General features: G+C 42.9%; 1 protein-coding gene across 2 annotated transcripts in view; it reads left to right on the top strand.

Moving 5' to 3' along the window:
* The window catches only part of LOC113830567 (nucleolar protein 58), a 31,168-nt gene that overhangs the window by 5,030 nt on the left and 18,638 nt on the right, over positions 1 to 7,500 (top strand). Inside the window, exon 1 of one of the 2 annotated variants that reach the window (XM_070145406.1) lies at positions 7,175 to 7,500. This exon is cut by the window's right edge and continues 183 nt beyond it. The exons of the other annotated variant lie outside the window; for it this stretch is intronic. The gene's annotated coding sequence lies outside the window, so the exon portion shown is untranslated. Of the gene's footprint in view, positions 1 to 7,174 lie in introns of those variants that run through there. 2 annotated transcript variants of the gene reach the window in all.

A 7,500-nucleotide genomic window follows, 5' to 3' on the forward strand; every position in this document is an offset into this window, starting at 1 on the left:
AAAAAGTGTGAGAGTGAGGGAGAATGGAAAAGAGGGGGAGTGAGAGAGAGAAGAAAAGATGGAAAGGGAGGGAGATAGGAATGGCAGTGTGGTGGTATTGCCAGAGGGCAGGCGTCAGTTTGGAGGTTATGGTTTTCGAAAAATTAATGCTTACATGCCTAACATATCACTCTGCTATGGCCTCAAGGCTGACTATGTCCTTCATGGCCCTGTTTAGTTGGCCATCTCCAGACATGCTCGTAACCCTCGTCTGGATCTGCGGGCGTTATGAGGCGTCTTATTCCTGCGCTAACGAGTTCCTGGATTTTGACTGGATCTCCTACACACTGCTTCCTGGGGCAGCTGATGCCTGCACTGACGAATTCCTCTAACACTGGTCTACTGGTGATCTGATGGCGTCATTCCCACGGCATCCTGAGGAGACCTGTATCTGCAGCAGCGCTCACCGTCGGTGCCGTGCTGGATGTACTCGGTGGCTGAACCAAAATCGTACACGAATGGGCCAAGATACTAAGAGAAAAGGGAAAGGCAAATGCGACGGGGATAAGCGTTTATTGGCCATTATATATATATATATATATATATATATATATATATGTATATATATATATATATATATATATTCAATTTTAATTATTGTTGTTTGTGTATGTTTTTCCACAAGATAAAGAGGAAAATGAGAGATGGTAGTAGTGATAGACAAGGATCTACTTGAGCTAGAAAACGTCTCAGATCAATATGAGACTAGAAATGGCAGCAGCAATTGGGAAGATGAATATGTAACAATAAGTAATGTGCATCAAATATCATTTACTTGTCAAGGTTGGCAACATCGCGGGCAAAACAGAGAATATTTAAGGGCAAACCTAGATCAGTACTGTAATTACACCATCAATCTTTATAACAACAAACCTTACTAATGCAAAGTTGGTGTCTTGTTTCGTGTGTGTGTGTGTGTGTGTGTGTGTGTGTGTGTGTGTGTGTGTGTGTGTGTGTGTGTGTGTGTGTGTGTGTGTGTGTGTGTGTGTGTGTGTTAGTAAATGAGTGAGCGAGCGACTTTGACATTATCTTAATGTCGAAGTGTAGCTCTATTATGCGATTTTAGCATTTCTGTGCTCTACGAAGAGGCATTAATGCAAAATTCATTATACAGGTGATTAATATAATACCGTGTGTTCCATCCTATCGCTGATAGATTGTCTCCCCTTTGAACAACAGTCCTATGATTATCCCTGTAGTGTCAACAACGGAAACAACCATCCAACGAGGAAACGAACGAGGCTGCTCTTACCGCTCGTCATGGCACGGCCGGAGACGCGAGGGAAAGCAAGGTCTATGTAAGCACTTATATATATACCTTGAGGGAAACTGAGGTCCGGAGTGAAGAGGCGAACTATAGGCCTTTTTTCCGGCGCCGAGAAAATGTAGTACTACAGTTTCCTATGACTCCGCCCCTATTTATGGGGGCGGTCACATATAAGCAACTGCACCTGGCTGATGAGCGCGCGGAGCACCTCTGCCCGTTCTAAAACTGAAAGAAAATGGGTAGTTCAAAGTTGATGCTACACTGTATGGTGCAATATTAGTAATGTTGATGATGTTTATGAGATTATTGCACTAAGTACTAGTTTAAAGGTATTTACACGCGTGTGCGTGCATATATATATATATATATATATATATATATATATATATATATATATATATATATATATATATATATACAGAAATGTGTACATACATACCTATATATACAGTATACACACACATATATCTAAACACATATGTATACACACGCATACATACATATATATATATATATATATATATATATATATATATATATATATACATATACAGATATATGCATGTATGTATGTATATGTTTATATATACATATATATGCAGAAATATAATATCAAAAATATACACTGCTACCATATATAACAGTATAGAGGGTCAAGCTATGCTTTCGTATTATTAGGGCCACGCTAAGAAGAGCGAGGTTCAGGTTTTATCTTTCGTATGTGTACATTTTTATGCGATATGTTATGCAAGGCTAGTTACTGTTTTTCTTATATCATTTATGGTTAAAAGAATTTAAAAAATTATATTAGGATTTACATAATCATTTTACTTATTATGTATGTATAATTGAATATGCAGACGTAAACTTATATGTCCTTTTGAATGTAGTTGATATCAATCAATAAATAGTCATTTTCAAAATATATAAAGAAGTGTGACTTTCGAAACCAGTGTCGATGGACGAATGAAGAAGTATGATGGGAGGCGCTTAGGGCCCGCGCATTTTCAACTGGTTTCGATAGTTTTGTAATTTGAAGATGTTGATAACTAACAACTTGTATTTATTATTATTTCCTAATGTTACACCAGTAAACCAGTGATTTGTCGATTGATACATTTCAAAAACAAAATCAGATTCGTCAACTCAAGTACAATTCCTTGGAATGGGGGTCGAACCGCACCTGTGGCAACAGCTTAGAAAGCATCGGCAGAGTTGCTGTCGCGATCAGCCTGGAGAAGTGTCGCAAATGAAAAAACGACTTTCTAGTGTAGTTAGATAATTTCTTGGCACCGGAAAAAAGGCCTTATGAACGAGAGTAGTTTCGCGATCAAGGTCTACATAATCAGTTTGATAATTAAACGAACTGAAAGAGTGACACGCGTGAATCCTAATAGGCTCTCAACGAGATCTGTAAGAGAATATTATAAACTACATGTACATTGAATTTCGTGAAATAGCTGAAAAATCACAAGGGCAGTTCTCAGAATTAAAGAAAATACAGTATCAGGTATAGTTCAAACAAAAATTTCTAAAAACGAAAGAAATGACATTGTTTACCAGAGATGGCAGTACAGTAATGCAAAACCCGGTCAGAAAATAAAAGTGGAAATGTTTCCATATCATGTCACAGTACGAATAAAGAATTTACCCCAGTTGACACATTTACCCATCAGAAACCAACGGGAGACTGACTGCACATAGGAATTATACGGAAAAAAGAAGGAAAAGAAAAGAAAAGAAAAGAGCCCATAGTGTGGACTCACGAAGTTCGAAAGGCAGGGTCAGTGAATCTTGGGAGCATGAAATCGAACGGTCGGCGATAGGTTGTGTTCGTTTTGCTAGTCGAAAGGACGCAGACAACCGTGTTTTCGCCAGCTGTAAATATATAGGCCCTATCACATTAGCACTTTTTCTGTCAACTCCTTTCTCTGCAAAGATCGTCTACAAACCAAGACGGTTACGACCGTTTCCGTCAAACGAATTTCCGTGATGATCTTGTGCTATCAATAAATTAGATAGGGTGAGTGAATGTAAACATAAGCAAATATAGAACATTCGTATATACAATATACATAATATTTCTTAAAAATAATGTATGAGAATGTTCGTGTGATTCCCGGGACCTCCGATAGCGCCATGTTTGTTTACATGATTTTCATATGGAGTTCATTCAAAAACGCAAAAAATTGACTGAAAAAGTGCGTGATAGGGCCTTTGAAACTCGGTGAAGGTTCTTCTTGCTCGTTGCGATTGTCACTGTAAACGCTTTACGGTGATTCTTCAACGGTTATTGCTGCGCGATAATAGAGGTATTTTGCTTCAAGCGTTTGTGTCTGCAATTTTCGACGAAAGCTTATTGTTTTACCAGGTAGTGTCGTGAGAAAATGGTGTAGAGCAAATTAATAGGGAAAAGGCTGTTAATGAAATATATTCTGGTGGAAGAGATGGGAGATAATAGTTTATTTTTTCAGCAGTACGGGAGAAAGCAGGCTAAATAAACAGTTGATGTGTGAATTAAGGAAAGAAGAGGTATTGTTTCAGAAACTGATTGCATAAGTTGATCCTCCTCAAAGATCTCATCCTATTCATCGGAAAACTTGGTAGCCATGATGACGTAGACACCCCTTCAAATTCAAATGATAGTTTTCGATTGTGATTATATTCGCCCAACAGCCGTGCGACCATTCGGAGCCAGCCATGATCGCTAGCGACTCGCGGCGTTCGCTCCAAGCAAAACGGCCCCATTCGGAAAAAAGAACTAGTGCTCTAGGCCAGTGTTGCCCAAACATTTTCGCCTGTTGCACCCTTTATTACCTTGTACTGTTACGTACACCCCCCCCCCCCGTCCATCATGGCTAAACTTACTGTTTTATTTAGGATAATGCAAATGATATACTAATTATGAAAAGACTGCATTGCAGAAGTGTTGGTCAATAAATTCGAATATAATACACGAATAATAAAGATGATTCATAGAACAAGTGATGTTTCTGTTTGTGTGTATGTGTTTCTTGTATGTTGACGTACCCTTATGATCTATGTTGCGTACCCCCAGGGGTACGGGGACCCCAGTTTGGAACAAGGTCTATGGTTTGGACAACACTGCTCCGAGCAAAACGTACCTTTAGGTTAGGAGATACTCCTGCTTAGGCATGCGGATAGCAGTGTTAAGGGTGGGACAGGTTGACTTTAATGGTAAAAGGGAATAACACGTTTGTAAATACATTAGATAATGTAGACTAGGACGGTACTTGAGTGGTGGCCAACTCCATCCAGCCAAGGGGTGAGACATTCTCAGGGCCAGGCTAGGCCCAGAGCTGAAGTTATTTTGGTTTCCCGCCCAGGATCGCTAGTATCAAAGTCGAGGGCATATGAAGCATTGGGGTATCGACCAGGGGCAGTCGCCATTTTAGATAGTTTTTCATACAATTATGCTCATATGCCCTCCATTCCCTCCCTCCCTCCCCCGCCTCTCTTTCTCCCTCCCTCCCTCCCTCCCTCCCTCTCTTCCTCCCCACCTCTCTCTCTCTCTCTCTCTCTCTCTCTCTCTCTCTCTCTCTCTCTCTCTCTCTCTCTCTCTCTCTCTCTCTCTCTCTCTCTCTCTTTCTCTCCTTCCCTTCTTCCCCCGTTGATGGTTTAATGTATTCTGACATGTCTAAGCTAGACATAATTGCCTCAGTCTATCAGAATTTGAAGCGAATCCGAAATTAAGATTGAAGACAATTATGGGTAGTGTCATACATTTCTGAGCTGGGAAGCTTTGCATTGCAAAAATTTGCAAAGAATTTTGTCAGTCATTTATGTGTACATTCCATCGCTTATTATTAAATGTTGCCTTCATTGTGTTATATTAAGTAATTCTGTATTAATAACATTAATGATTATATTTGTTATTAAAATGGATGTTAATATGTGTTTGGGATTCATTCTTTGTGTGATCTCACTCTCGCTTTGACACTCTTAAACGCTCTCTCTCTCTCTCTCTCTCTCTCTCTCTCTCTCTCTCTCTCTCTCTCTCTCTCTCACACACACACACACACACACACCCACACACACACACACACACACACACACACACACACACACACACACACACACACACCCTCTCCCTCACTTATTTGCGTTTTAGGGAAAAAAACGAACATCAGAAACTGTTTCTCGTATTATCTTGGCCCGTTAGTGTATTATCCGGTTATATTGGACACAGCGGCACCGAAGGAAGACCCTGCTGCGGATACGTCACCTTAGGATGCCGTGGGAAGACCACGCCGGAAGATCGCTGTAGGCTTGCTGACCAGGAGCTCGTCAGTGCAGGAATTAAGCCGCCCCAGGATGTAATGGAAGGGCGCTGCCTGCCCGTAGATCCAGCGAAGAATCAGGAACTCGTCAGTGCAGTTACTGTACCAGTCGTCTCAGGATGCTGTGGATAAACGCTGCCTGCCTGGACGCCAGTCAACTCCAGGAGCTCGTCAGCGCAGGTATCAACCGCCCTAAAAGGCCGGAAAGGGCGTCGGCATAGTCTGGGTAGATCTAGACTAGGTACGAGAATGTCTGGGCGATCATGCATCGGAGAAGGACCTGGAAGCACGGACGTATGGACGAATACGCCACGGGACAGCTAGGAAGTCTGGACGATCGGACGTTGAGGACTTAGGCGAGACCGACGACGTGTGGACGTCAAGGACGGATGGATTCATTAAGGGCCAAGAAGAGGCCGACAAGAGGGAACAACCACGAAAACGGATCAAGGACAGGAATTGTAAGAACAAGATGACCAGCAAATAGGTCCAACGAGGGGTCACCCGTTGATGATGCAAATCAAATGACGCCTCAAGGACAAGGCGTGAGTTGATGGCCGAGCGGTGCAGCATATATATAATTTCATGTTGGACCGAGCCACGTGGCTTACAAGTTGTCCCCATTGCCCCGCAGGTGTACTAATAATAACCCGTGGGTCACGACAATCCACATAGATCATAACAGAGCATTATATAATAAGGGCACCGGTCCTCCCCAGGGCTGGCTGGAGAGAGAGAGAGAGAGAGAGAGAGAGAGAGAGAGAGAGAGAGAGAGAGAGAGAGAGAGAGAGAGAGAGACAGAGAGCGAGAGAGAGGAAGAGAGATGGGGGGGGGGGGCGAGTGAAAGAACGATCTCTCTTCCACTCCCCCTCTCTCAATCTTTTCCAATACCCCTCTCCTCTCTCTCTCTCTCTCTCTCTCTCTCTCTCTCTCTCTCTCTCTCTCTCTCTCTCTCTCTCTCTCTCTCTCTCTCTCTCTCTCTCCCCTCTCGCTCTCCCTCCCTCCCTCTCCCTCTCCCTCTCCCTCTCCCTCTCCCTCTCCCTCCCTCCCCTCTCTCTCCCTCTCCCTCCCTTCCTCTCTCTCTCTCTCTCTCTCTCTCTCTCTCTCTCTCTCTCTCTCTCTCTCTCTCTCTCTCTCTCTCTCTCTCTCTCTCTCTCTCTCTCCCTCTCCCTCTCTCCCTCTCTCCCTCCCTCTCCTCCCTCCCTCCCTCCCTCCCACTCTCCCCCTCCCCCTCCCCCTCCCGCTCTCTCAATCTTTTCCACTACCCCCCTTCTCTCTCTCCCTCTCCCTCCCTCCCTCCCTCCCTCCCTCCCTTCCTTCCCCGCCTCCCCCTCTCCCCCCAGCTATCCCTCACTCACTCTATCTCCCCTCCCTCCCTCTATCTCTCTCCCTCCCCCCTCCCCTCACCCCCTTCCCCTCCTCCAATCCTGCTCTCCCCCACTCCTCTCCTCTCCTCTCCTTCCCTCTGCCTATTTCACCTGCCTCTCTCTGACAGTAACCCTATCTTTCAAAGAAATAAATGAACTAATTACCTAAATAATGGAATCCAGGCAAAATCTAAAAAAAAAAACAAGAAAAAAAAACATACGACTCGAACAGTCGAACAGACGCACGAACACGAGGTGAGGACTCGTACAGAACGCGTATGGAACGGCTGCGTTGCCACATGTAATAATAAATTTATCGTTTTTTCACGTGTACCGAGTAGTGAAATGAATATGAGCATAAATATTATACAAAGATTTATTGAAGGTATTTGGTTATCATATAAATCATAATGTTAATATCGATTGTTTGTGTCATGGAAATTATTTTATAAATAATGTACTAAACTAAAGTTCTTACCCTTCCTGGATTATTAAAACAATTGTCAAAATCTGTCAATTTATATGC

Source organism: Penaeus vannamei, chromosome 33 (genome assembly GCF_042767895.1).
Source record: "Penaeus vannamei isolate JL-2024 chromosome 33, ASM4276789v1, whole genome shotgun sequence".
Taxonomy (NCBI): Eukaryota; Metazoa; Arthropoda; class Malacostraca; order Decapoda; family Penaeidae; genus Penaeus; species Penaeus vannamei.